We start from the raw sequence: 12,464 nt of genomic DNA, 5'->3' as shown, positions 1-12,464 counted from the left end.
CAGGTAAGCGTGCTGGGGAGCCGGGAGGCTGGCAGTCCTCCCAGCCCCCAGCAAGTCTTCATTCTATCTGGGCTCTCCGGCCTTCTCTCAGCTTCTGCTTCTCTTTCCACTTCTCCTGCTTTTGCTGGCGTCCATGTGACGCCGCCCTTAAAAGCCCAGTCTTAGCCCAGGTGAATCCCATCTACCTAGGCCCTCACCCTATTCCAGGTGCCCGCCATCAGGCACGCATTCAGGACCGCAAGGATCCATCATCTATCCTGATGGCGGGAGGGCAGAAAAACCTGACATTTTTCCTTACCCTACAGGTTGCATTAACCAACTCTCTTACCCAGCTCATGTTCTAAAAGTAGCCCTGGTGGTTCTTGGTTCTCTGAAGCCTCTGGAGCCCCCAGAAGAGTGGCATCGACCTGCACTATGCCAAGGTGACCAGCTTTGGTGGCTGACCCCAAAGTTTATTGGTTTTAGGGTGTTTATGGGTTTTAGGGCGTAGGAGCAGGATGACACAGGGCAGGTTCTCTATGATCCGAGCAGATGGGTGAAGGAGGAGTCCTGGAGCCCTCAGTGACTTTTCAGGCTTTTATTGGGATTTACCAGGTACACGGCAGGCAGGGGTGCTGGGGGGCCGGGAGATCAGCCTCCTGGCCCCCCCAGCAAGTCTTCACTCTACCTGGGCTCTCCGGAGTTCTCTGATGGCCTTGTTCTCTGCTGCTCTCATGGTTCTGCTGGTGTCCCCGTGACGCTGCCCTTATAAGCCCAGTCTCTCAGGCCAGGTGTACCCACTTACGCATGCCCACACCCCACTCCAGGTGCCGGCCATCAGGCATGCATTCAGGACCTCAGGGATCCATCATCAATCCTAATGGTGGGAGGGCAGAAAAGCCTGATACTTTTTCACTTACCCTACGTGGGGAAAAAAAAAAAAAGGGAATAAAACAGGGTCGTTTGGAGACAGACGGTCAGATTTGAACTGGGCCAGCTCCATTCAGATCTAGCAGTTACCTGCCCAGCTCTGGCATGAGACCTTGCAGGGCAGGCGGGACACACTACTGGGATTTTGTTTTTGAATCCTGAGCTGGTTTGGAAAACAGACTTGTTTCCAGTCCCCACAGATACCAGTTAGGTTCAGGTTCACACCAGCACCAATTAAGTCTTGGAAACAGCTGCTTTGGAAAATGGACCAATCAGGTTTGAAAGGCAGGTGCCCTCACGGGGGAATTGGGAGAATCAGCTTGAGAAAGGTTTGATTCAGCTTGGGAGAAGCTTCAGAGAGAGACCTCTGCTTCAGCTGCATTCACTGGGAGTATCGTTGACCTATGCGCAGGTCTCTGAAGAGTTGTCTGGTGTCTGGCACTGTCTCTACTTGGTCTTCAGACTGCTGCTATGCTGCTGTGGCGCTGCTCAGCGGGGGCACCTGCTGCTATCCCAAGGCTACAGGTTAGTGGAACCCTGTTTGCCCTCAGGGCCCTCAGTTCCAGGCTCTCATGGGAGGGCCAGCTCCATCTAGCAGGAGCAGCTTTTGGTGGGGACTCTGGACTCTCTGGGGTAGGAGGGCCAGCCATTTGTGGCCTTCGGGACTGTAGCAGCAGGAAGAGCACAGGGCAGGATCTCTGTGATTCGAGCAGATGGGGGAAAGAGGGAAAGCGTTGAAGCCCTCAGGGGCTTTTTCAGGCTTTTATTGAGTTTACCAGGTAAATGGTGGGCAGGGGTGCCCCAGGGCTAGGAGGTCTGCCAGCCCCCAGCGAATCTTCATTCTTTCTGGGCTCTGCAGCTTTCCCTGTGGTCTTGTTCTCCCTCTTCTGCTTCTCTTCGGCTCTGCTCCCATTCACTTCTGATGGTTCTGTACCCTGATGCTGCCCTTAGAAGCGCTGTCTCAGCCCAGGTGAACCCACTTAAGTATGCCCACACCCCACTCCAGGTGCCTGCCATCAGGCATGCATTCAGGACCTAAGGGCTCTGTCATCAATCCTAATGCGGGAGGGCAGAAAAGCCTGACAATTATTTACCCTACAGGGTCTCTTTCCTTTTACCCAATCACCCCTTTGTAAATAAACCCTGTTGTGCTTGAGCCCTGAGATAGAGTCTTGTCTTACCATTGTGAAGAACCGGTGAGAACCCGCACACTGTGAGCAGTTCCCCAAACTCTGTTCTTCAGTGTCACTAGTTTGTCAGCAAGGCAAGTTTTGTTCTCAGCAGAAGCTCAGGTCCTTGGCAGTGGGAAACTAGATGGCAGTAAGGGATCATTGTTGTTGATGTTGTGGTTGTGAAGATGAACCAAAGCCTTGGGAATTAAAAACTGAGGGAAACAAGATTTGGTGTGAAGCACTTGGCAGATTAGCTCTTAGATTACCAATACCTTGAGTTTAAGCCTCGGATTTACTTAAATTCAGTTACATTTAATTTTATACATTCCAGTCTCCCAATGTTTATTATGGACTAACCAGTATTCCTGGCAAGACACAAGCAACAGGGACTATTCTGTCTTCTTTTGCCTCTGTCCATCTTTCTTTTCCCAGATGTAAAGGGCAGGAATAGGCACAGTGCAGGTTTTCTGATCCCATGCAGACCGGATAAGGGAGGAGTCAGAGTCCTCAGTGGTTTTTTGCAGGTCTTTTATTGGGGTTCACCAGGTATATGGCAGACAGGGGTGCTGGGGGGCCGGGAGGCTGGCAGGCCTCCCAGCCCCCAGCAAATCTTCACTCTATCTGGGCTCTCTGGTGTTCTCTGCTTCTGCTTTGGGCTTCTTTCGGCTTCTCTCTCAGCTTCTGCAGCTGCTGCTGCTGCTGGCGTCCATGTGACGCCGCCCTTAAAAGCCCAGTCTTAGCCCAGGTGAATCACATCTACCTATGCCCACACCCTATTCCAGGTGCCCGCCATCAGGCATGCATTCAGGACCTCAAGGATCCATCATCTATCCTGTTGGCGGGAAGGCAGAAAAGCCTGATATTTTTCCTTACCCTACACCAGATAACACCATTTTCTACCATGTTCTATGGCAGATGACAGTAAACATGAGAACTTTGCTTTGTGCTTCTGGTAAATGGTGCTGGGGAAGTTGTCACATTTGGTACTAAACTTTAAGAGTGGCGTAGTGGCAGTGATAGTCATGTATGTTTTACTTACATGTGGTTGTAGGGTAAAGAAAATGTCAGGCTTTTCTGCCCTTCCGCCATCAGGATAGATGATGGATCCTTGTCCTGAATGCATGCCTGATGGCGGGCACCTGGAATAGGGTGTGGGCATAGGTAGATGGGATTCAGCTGAGTTAAGACTGCTTTTAAGGGTGGCGTCACGGGGGGATGCCAGCAGCCCCAGCCAGCAGCAGCAGTAGCAACAGCAGCAGCAGCAGAATCTGAAGGAGAAGCCGAAGCAGAAGCAGAGAACACCAGAGAGCCCAGATAAAGTGAAGACTTGCTGGGGGCTGGGAGGTCTGCCAGCCTCCCAGCCCCCCAGCCAGCACCCCTGCCTGCCATATGCCTGGTGAACCCCAAATAAAAAACCTGCAAAACTACTGAGGACTCTGACTCCTCCTTTACCCGGTCTGCATGGGATCAGAAAACCTGCACCGTGTCCAAGTCCTGCCCTTACAAATGGCGTAGTCGGCAGGATCCATGCAGACGGGTATTGGAGCCCTCCAAAGACCTGGAGGGACTAAGGAGTAAAAGACTGCCTGTGACGACGCTGGAGGCGCCATGGCGGTATAGAAGATGGATACGTCCACGAGCTACAGGATGAGACCTGGCGTGAAGGAAACGCCCGAAAGGACCAGCCAACGACACCGGAAAGGACCAGCCAATGACCCCTGAGGCAGCAGGCCGTTGCTGAAGCAGGGAGAGGCCAATGGACTTGGACTGATAGACTGATGAACTTGGACTGACAATCCCGCCAAAAGGCGGAGGACCTTGGCAGGTTATGTTTTTTTTTGAGAATCTGGGGGTGGCCAGTGGGCTTTGATGGCCAAAAGCAGCCTGTGCATGCCCAGCAGCCAGGTGGAGGAGAAAAGCCAACTAAGGCAGCAAAAGCTGGTACTGATGCTAAGTTGAGAAGCCCTAAGCAGCTGTTAAGCAGCCTGGGTATGCTGAAGAACTGTGAGTCTCGTAAAATCACCTGTGGGTGATGCCCTGCTCATTCTTGAGTGAGGGTGAGGAGCTGAGGAACCTGTCCTTGGGGGACAGGTGGGGAACGTGGCTTGGGGTGGAGCCCAAGCCGAATGCAGAGTTTGGATCCCGACCCATGTGCTTGTGCAGTGGGTTGGCCTGAGTGCAGGGGTCTGTGAGTTGCATGGGTGGCCATGAAGGCCGAGTGTTGGAGCGACTGCAGATAGAAACCCTGAGGGTTGGCGATTACCCCCAACAGAATAAAATTGCCAATCCCAGAGCTAGTGCATCCTGGGGGTGGATGCTGTGTGTGCCTTGTAGCCGAGACTACAGCCAGAGAAGGCCAGGAAGCCTGACGGCTCCTGGTGTGATACAGTAGATGCCGTGAGTGATTCCCCTCCCTCGTATGAGCAGTGCCTTCGGCAGCAGATTTGGTGGCTTATCTGCTGGTACCAATAATTGTCTTTTGCGCTAGATTGGTGCCCTGCCTGGACTTATTTGTGTTCTGTTGTATTTTGTTATATTGTATTTTGTTATATTTGATGTATTTGCTTTTGTGGGCCATGGCTGCATTGTTTGTTTGCTTAGAAAATTGTATATATATGTATAGACTGTATGGCAGAAAACCCTGAGGGGGTGGACTGTAGGGTAAAGAAAATGTCAGGCTTTTCTGCCCTTCCGCCATCAGGATAGATGATGGATCCTTGTCCTGAATGCATGCCTGATGGCGGGCACCTGGAATAGGGTGTGGGCATAGGTAGATGGGATTCAGCTGAGTTAAGACTGCTTTTAAGGGTGGCGTCACGGGGGGACGCCAGCAGCCCCAGCCAGCAGCAGCAGTAGCAACAGCAGCAGCAGCAGAATCTGAAGGAGAAGCCGAAGCAGAAGCAGAGAACGCCAGAGAGCCCAGATAGAGTGAAGACTTGCTGGGGGCTGGGAGGTCTGCCAGCCTCCCAGCCCCCCAGCCAGCACCCCTGCCTGCCATATGCCTGGTGAACCCCAAATAAAAAACCTGCAAAACTACTGAGGACTCTGACTCCTCCTTTACCCGGTCTGCATGGGATCAGAAAACCTGCACCGTGTCCAAGTCCTGCCCTTACAGTGGTATATAGAAAAAACAAAAGGATAAGCTAAACCAAAAAATGCAATTTTAGACTTTAAGACCAATTAGTGGTTGCTATTGTGAATTGCACTATTGTATGTTTCTTACAGTACTATTGGTATTTGGTATTTAGTACTATTGGTTTTAGAAAAAAATCCGTGGGTATGTTTGAGAAAACTCTTCTGATCCTTTTGGGAAGGCCAACACACTCTCTTTATACACACACACATTCATTTGTCAATATTTAGGTTGTTTCTTTATCTTGGCTATTATGAATAATGCTGTAATTAACATTGGAGTGCAGCAAGTATCTTTTTGAGGCTGAATTTTTTTCCTTTGGATATACTGTATCCTATGGTAATTCTGGTTTTAATTCAGGGTCTTTTGTGATTCTAGATATGCCACAAAATGTGGATTATTTTTCTAATTCTGTAAAAAATGCCATTAGAATTTTGATAGGCATTGCGTTGAATCCTACAGGTTATACTTTAAGAACTAGTGATAGAACCACTTCATTCCAGTAAGAATAGACCACTTTGAAAAAACCAGAAACAGGTGGAAGGGCAAAGGAATATCTCTTTTACAAGGGCATTAATCTCATTCATGAGGCCTCCGTACTCATGACCTAATTACCTTCCACGGTACCACATTCTAATACCATTACATTGTAGGTTAGGATTCTAAAATACGGATTTTGGGGGACAAAAACATTTAGTTCATAGTAAAATCTTAAGCTGAAAATAGATACATAAATGCTATGTAAATTGTATTTACCAAAAAGAAAAAAAAAAAGGAAAAATGAGGAATAAGAAAAGAGTGATTCATTTTGAAGTTGAACTGTAAGAAACAGCAGAATTCCTGCGTATCCCCCTGCCTTGCACCATTTTTTAAAAAGTTCTTCATGCTTGGGATTTGTCGCAAGTCTTGAATGGAAAATATGTGTAATATCTGAAGGAGATTACTGAATTAAAAAAATTCACTATCAATTACAATTAAAAAAAAGCAACTCTACTTTTTCGATCTTAGTAATTCATGAACAACATTTGTTACCATGGAAATTTTTTCCTTACATTTCTTGTGCCTCCATCTCTGCAGGGTGGTGATGACTGAGAGGTTAAATATGCAGAAAAATAGCAACATCAGAGTTGAGTAGAAAGTAAAAAAGTATAAAATGCCCAGAAGAAATTGACTCTATGATGTTTGATGTTGCATAATCAACAACCACTCTACCATCCCGTGCCTCTTAATAGTTTGAAAGTCTATTTAACTGTTCTTTGATCACTTTGTTGGGTACCAATATCAGTTTAAGAAATGTGGCATAATGCAAGTATAAAATAATATTTTTCTAATGTATTATATGTAATAATTGGAAGACTTGGGAGATGGTGGAGCTAATAGGCTTTTGGGTTAAGAAGGACGTTAATTGACTTATTAATCAGAAGAAAAAAATTGTTACTTAAAACTACAACTTACCAATAGTATCTGCTTCTGCCCCAAAGGAGTGGCATAACTGTCACTGCCATTAGACTTTTTTTTTTTTAAAGATTCATTTATGCATACAAGTACTGGGGACAGGCCAGAGGTGTGGAGGATGAGAGGACTCACCAGAGACAGAGTTGGGAACTGAACTGGCGGATTGACCGAAGTACACTGCTGAGGGGAGCAGTGGGTGAGCCAGGAGAAGTCTGCTGCACCATATGGGACTCTCCCCAGTGTGGTTGGGGTCCGAACTTGTGCTGCAGTGGCTGCAGCAGCATCACAGGCTGTGTCCCAACCCCTTGGGCCACCAGGGAGGCCCTCCATTAGACTTTTAAAGGTCTCTATTCTCTATTATCAATGCTAGTTTATTTGCCCTGTCATCTTTTGTCCTCCAAATGTTCAAGTGTAGTGGCATTGTAGTAGTGGCATTTTTATGAAATTAAGGATGCATTGGTTCCAAATTAGGAAATGACTGGGGAGATGAGATTTGAGTGAGTTAGAAAGTTCAATAGGAAATCAAGTACAAGATGATTATGAGTCTTCACAAATTCTCTGAAATCCTGGGTACACAGTTGCCTTCCCTTTAGATATGATTTTGAAACAGTTCTTGTTTATTTCAGTAATCAGAGTCACTACCTCCAAATGACATCCAAGTGATCTTTTTACCTTCTGTGTTCCTAAGTCTCCTTAGGTTTAGGAACACAGACGCTATCACAGATGAGTGGAGCCCAAAGCTGAGAACTCTGGAAGAAGGGTTAAGGACTGTAAAATGACAGAGAAAACCAGTATTTAAATAATTCTTTTTCTGGACTGATGAGAAGTCATACTTATATTATAGCATTGTTTTATGTTGAATGAAATGCTATTAAAAGATAATTAAAAAATAGCATTTAAAAATGCAAATAGGGCCTCCCAGTGGCGCAGCAAGTTGAGCATAGCGCTGTGAAGCTGTCCGTAGCCTCTGCAGCGCTGGTTTGATTCCTGGCCGGCCAGGGAGATTCCCACATGGCGAGGCAGACCTCTCCTGTCTCGCTCACCCACTGCTCACCCACTGCTCCCCTCAGCAGTGTCTTCGGTTCTTCTGCCTTTTCTTTTCCCTGCTCTGTCTCTGGTGAATTCTCTCATCCTCCTGTGCCTCTGGCCTGTACCCCAGTGCTTGTATTAAGAAATAAATCTTAAAAAAATGCAAATAGACTGCTCCCACCACTACCAGCATGAAGACCTTGTATAGAGTCCTGTGCTTAGTGCTCTTATATCCCAATCTGAAGCTGACAAAGCCACCCTGGGTGCCTGTGCCTTTAGTGATGGTACATGCTCTGGCAGCTGTGTCTTACTTCCGTAACATGGGAAGAAGAATTTATGATGTGATTGTTGAACCTCCAAATGTTGGATTTATGACTGATGAACATGGGCGTTAGAGACCAGTAGCTTTCCTGGCCCAAGAGTCAATGGATAATGTATTATGGAATGTCCTATATCCATCTTTCTGTTTAAAGGAGGAGGTTTAGGTTTCATAACCCTGGACCAATCCAATGCACCAAATATTCCAAAACTCAGTAGAGTCCTCCATCTTTTCACTGGACTCATCTGTATTCTATTAAGTTTTCATGGCTAGGTTGTTCATGAGACTGAAACTCCCAGGCTATCTAATTGGTTAGATTTCTTCTTGAGAAGAAATCAGTGGCTACTGGATTTGCTCCTATTAATATTTTAAAGCCTGTATTCATCTTTTAACATGAAATGTGGAAAAAGATAAAAATAAACATGTAGTGAAACCTCACGAAGAATATTAAAGCTTGGACTGGACTGTCTTGGTGTCGAAGAGAAAACCTTATCAGAGTATTTTTCCTGATGAACTTTCCTGACATAGCAACAATGTTAAGTGGCATTTTCTTCTTAGTTTTACCTTTCCTAAAAAAACCAAAAGCCAAAAAATTACTTCATTTCTACAACTATAACATTGAATGATGCGATTATTTTTTACAATACCCCTGAGAGTTTTGGGGAATGATATTTCTGATTTTCAGAAATGTATGTCAGATCAGGAAGTGAGATCCCCTCAGCTGAGAACCCTGGACCACTGCTCAATTTCATCTTTTTTTTTTTTTTTAAGGATTTATTTATTTATTTATTTATACAAGCACTGGGTACAGTCAGAAGCGCGGGAGGATGAGAGAATTCACCAGAGCCAGAGCAGGGAGCAGAGCAGGCAGAAGGACCGAGGTACACTGCTGAGGGGAGCAGCGGGCGGCAGGAGAGGTCTGCGCGCCATGTGGGACCCTCCTCCAGTGGCCGGGGAGCAGCCGGGGATCGAACCGGCGCCGCAGAGGCCGCGGGCAGCTTCGCAACCCAGCGCTCAACCGCTGCGCCACCGGGGAGGCCCTCAATTTCATCTTTTTGGTGGTTTGCCTTTAAGCAGGGGTGACAGCATGTTATTTCAGAGTTGTTTCCTGAAAAATAGGATGTATGTGAAAAGATAAAAAAATTTTTTCATAATTAAAAAGTAAAATTCAAATGATTTATAATTTGGCTGGTCTACTTAATAAAATTAATAAAATTGACTAAGTTAATAAAATTGACCAAGCTTTATATTGCGTTTGTAAAATTCTAGACCATCTTTTACTATTTAAGTCCTTAATGTCACTTGCCTCCTCAGTAAACTTTTCCCTTTGTTGTCCCCTCTCCAGATTTCTTTTTACCCATTTATATTCTGGTCTTTACACTGCTGCAAGTTCATAGTTAACTATTTCTTGTATTTCAGAAAATACATATTCTTTACCTCAAAACATCTGTACCTTTTTTTTTTAAATTCAGAAGCCATTTTTATTTCCTGTTGAGGCAGTAGTTCTTTGAAAAGATTAATCTAGAATATCACATTTTCTGTTTCTCCTTAATTGTCCTTGAATTTGTTTTAGGTGTTCAGTTTAACAGTTTCAGCTATGTTGTTATTGGCATGTTGCTATGCCTCTAGGTGGCAGTACAGTACCATTAAAGAAGCTTGAAGATGTTTCTGCAAGATGTGCACAACTGGTGTTCTGCTTCTACAAAGATGACCTTCATTTGCCAATGATAGCTTTTTCTCCTTTCATTATTTCCCATTTTGACCCACTCTTGAAACATTTGCTCCCTATATCTGGCATCAAAGTAAAATTTGTAAAACATCAAGCAATCTACAGGATGCTGGATCAGGTTTAGTGTGTTACAAAGTCTTATATCCATTAAACTTGACATTTTAATGATACTAACAATAAAGTAAGCTTAGAATATTAAAAATTTGGGGCCTCCCTGGTGGTGCAAGGATTAAGACACAACTTATGACGCTAACTTCAGCTACTGCAGCAGGAGTTTGATCCCCTGCCAGGTAGCAATCCACACGGCGCAGCAGACCTCTCCTGACTCACCTGCTGCTCCCCTCAGCAGTGTATTTCAGTAAATCTGCCTGTTCTGTTCCCCACTCTGTCTCTTGTGAATCTTCTCACCCTCCTGCACCTCTGGCCTGTACCCTAACTCTTGTATGCATAAAAATAATCTTTTTAAAAAAGGATATTAAAAATTCATGGTCATGGATTGACACATTACTAGGGCATTAGTACAAAATTAGCACTTCAAATTAGCACCACAAGTTTATTCATGATCCATAGTAGTATTTATTCTTGTTTCTCAGTTAGTACAGATCATTGCTTAACCTGGGCATTTCAATATTTTTAGGGGAAATTTTACTATGGAGGCAGATTCAAGAAGATGCTAGTCAATTTGCCATCCCTTTCCTCTCTCCTGCTATTAAAACCTCCTCACATGTACCTATGACCCTTTGTCTCTGTTGGTGAGTTTGATTCTCTTATGAGCAGGATTTCAGCTCTTAGAAAAACCTATTACCCTGGACTTGAGAGGGATAAGAAATGGGAATTCATACTCTCAGTGCAAATCTTTCATTACTATCTGATGGTCAACCCAAAGCCTGTCTAACAAGGCTTTACTGCTATTAGGGTAATTGATGAGATGAATGCTTGAAAGGTTATGGAATGCCACCTGAATTAGAGCGTCCCTTTGCATTCCCTCCTCCATGATTCTAGTTCTGGCAGGATTATTTCATGTGCTTCCTTGCTGCTTCCCTTCTTGCCTTTAGCCCTTACACAGTTTGGTGTCTCTTTGTAAGTCACAGTTCCTTAGCACCAAATGAACAGTTCCAATTCTCTAGCTACCCCTCACAATGTAGCTCCAAAATGTTTTCAGTTCTTTCCCACAATATCGTATTTCGCAGAAAACTGGACTGTTCAGTATTCCTTGAAAACATGTTAAGCTTTCAGTCACTGCATTTTTACTCATGCTGTTTCTTGTCTCTGGAATATGTGTTCCCCTACCTCCATTTTACACTATTGAAATCCTACCACTTCTTTAGAACCTGACTGAAATTTTACATTTCCTACAAAATGTGCATCCATATGCCATCCTGGAAGCTATCTTCTCTTTCTGTATCACCTATAATGCTTTGTTTTTGTCACTTTATGGCACTTGTAATGCTTTTTATTATAGTTATTTGTTCATATGTCTTATCTTCCCTGCTGGATTGCAGGCTTTTTCAAGGACAGGCATTTTATCATTCATCTTTTATTTTCTCTTAATACCAAAGACATAATAGGCCAGCAATTCATTTTGAGACATAATGCTTATTAATATACACACATAATACCATTTTTGTAAAAGTATATATACATACCTGATGTTAAATGAGATCTTTCCTGTTGTAATGGAATTCTGGTGAAATCCTCAAAGCTGAGGGCAATGCACAGTAAATGTCCCAGATTTTCAAAAGAGGTACTAGGCAAGGTGCCAGAGGATTGAACATCCCAATATCCATCATCATCAGCAACCTTTTTAAGTAAAGTCTGGACATTTATAGCAGGATTCTCTGAAGGGAGCCTATAGTAGATGCATCTTTGAGTGTTTCCACAGGGACAAATGGAGAGAACAAAAGAGGTTTCCTGGTGAGGTTGGAGGCTACTTGTAAGGAGAGTCTGACATTGTGCTCCTCTCTTTGCTGTATGTCTGCTGAACAGCACAAAGGTACAGACCGCATCATGCTGAGCAGCACAAATGCAGAGATGTGGGCATGAGAGAGCTTGTAATAGAACTAGATACATCTGTGTGGGGCTTAGGGCTAAAATCTAAGGAAGATCAAAACCGATGACCACATCTTACTTGGGGAATCCTGATTTGGGGAGGCTGCCTGAGAGAGGGCAACAGTGGGGATCAGAGGAGACAGATATTTGTCTGTTATATGAGTCAAGTAGACACTGAAGAGGATGTTATGGTCTTGAAAGGACCTCACTGGACAGGGCTCTTGCTCTGGAGAGGAGTACAAGCAGGAAGAACCCTGGGTCAACCACCAGAGAGCACATCTGCGGGGGCGGGGGAGGGGTGCGGTTTAAACCCTAGAGAACACTATTGGTTTTAGGGAATGGTACAGGTGGAGGTGCCCTTGTAGGTGGGCAGGTTTCTCAAAGAAGGATGAAAATAATGCTCTTTACCCAGGGGAGAGGATTAGAATTTGATTTTTTGCCATGACAGTGGAAAATGGATGCAAAACATAAACTAAATTAAAAAAAAAAGTTTCTTCTCATTCTTCCTCCTACTCTCATGCAACCTTCTAATCAGAGGGAAAAGAGAGAGGAGGCAAAAAGAGAAATGTAATAGGAGTCTGATTAAAAATTCACAATAAAATGAGGATAGAAGGAACATATCTCAATATAAGAAAAGCTATAGATGACAAAACCATTTTATACTCAATT

This window comes from Talpa europaea (genome assembly GCF_964194135.1).
Source record: "Talpa europaea genome assembly, chromosome: 8".
NCBI lineage: Eukaryota > Metazoa > Chordata > Mammalia > Eulipotyphla > Talpidae > Talpa > Talpa europaea.
The sequence above is the reverse complement of the archived record's forward strand: the minus strand, read 5'-3'. Positions refer to the sequence as shown.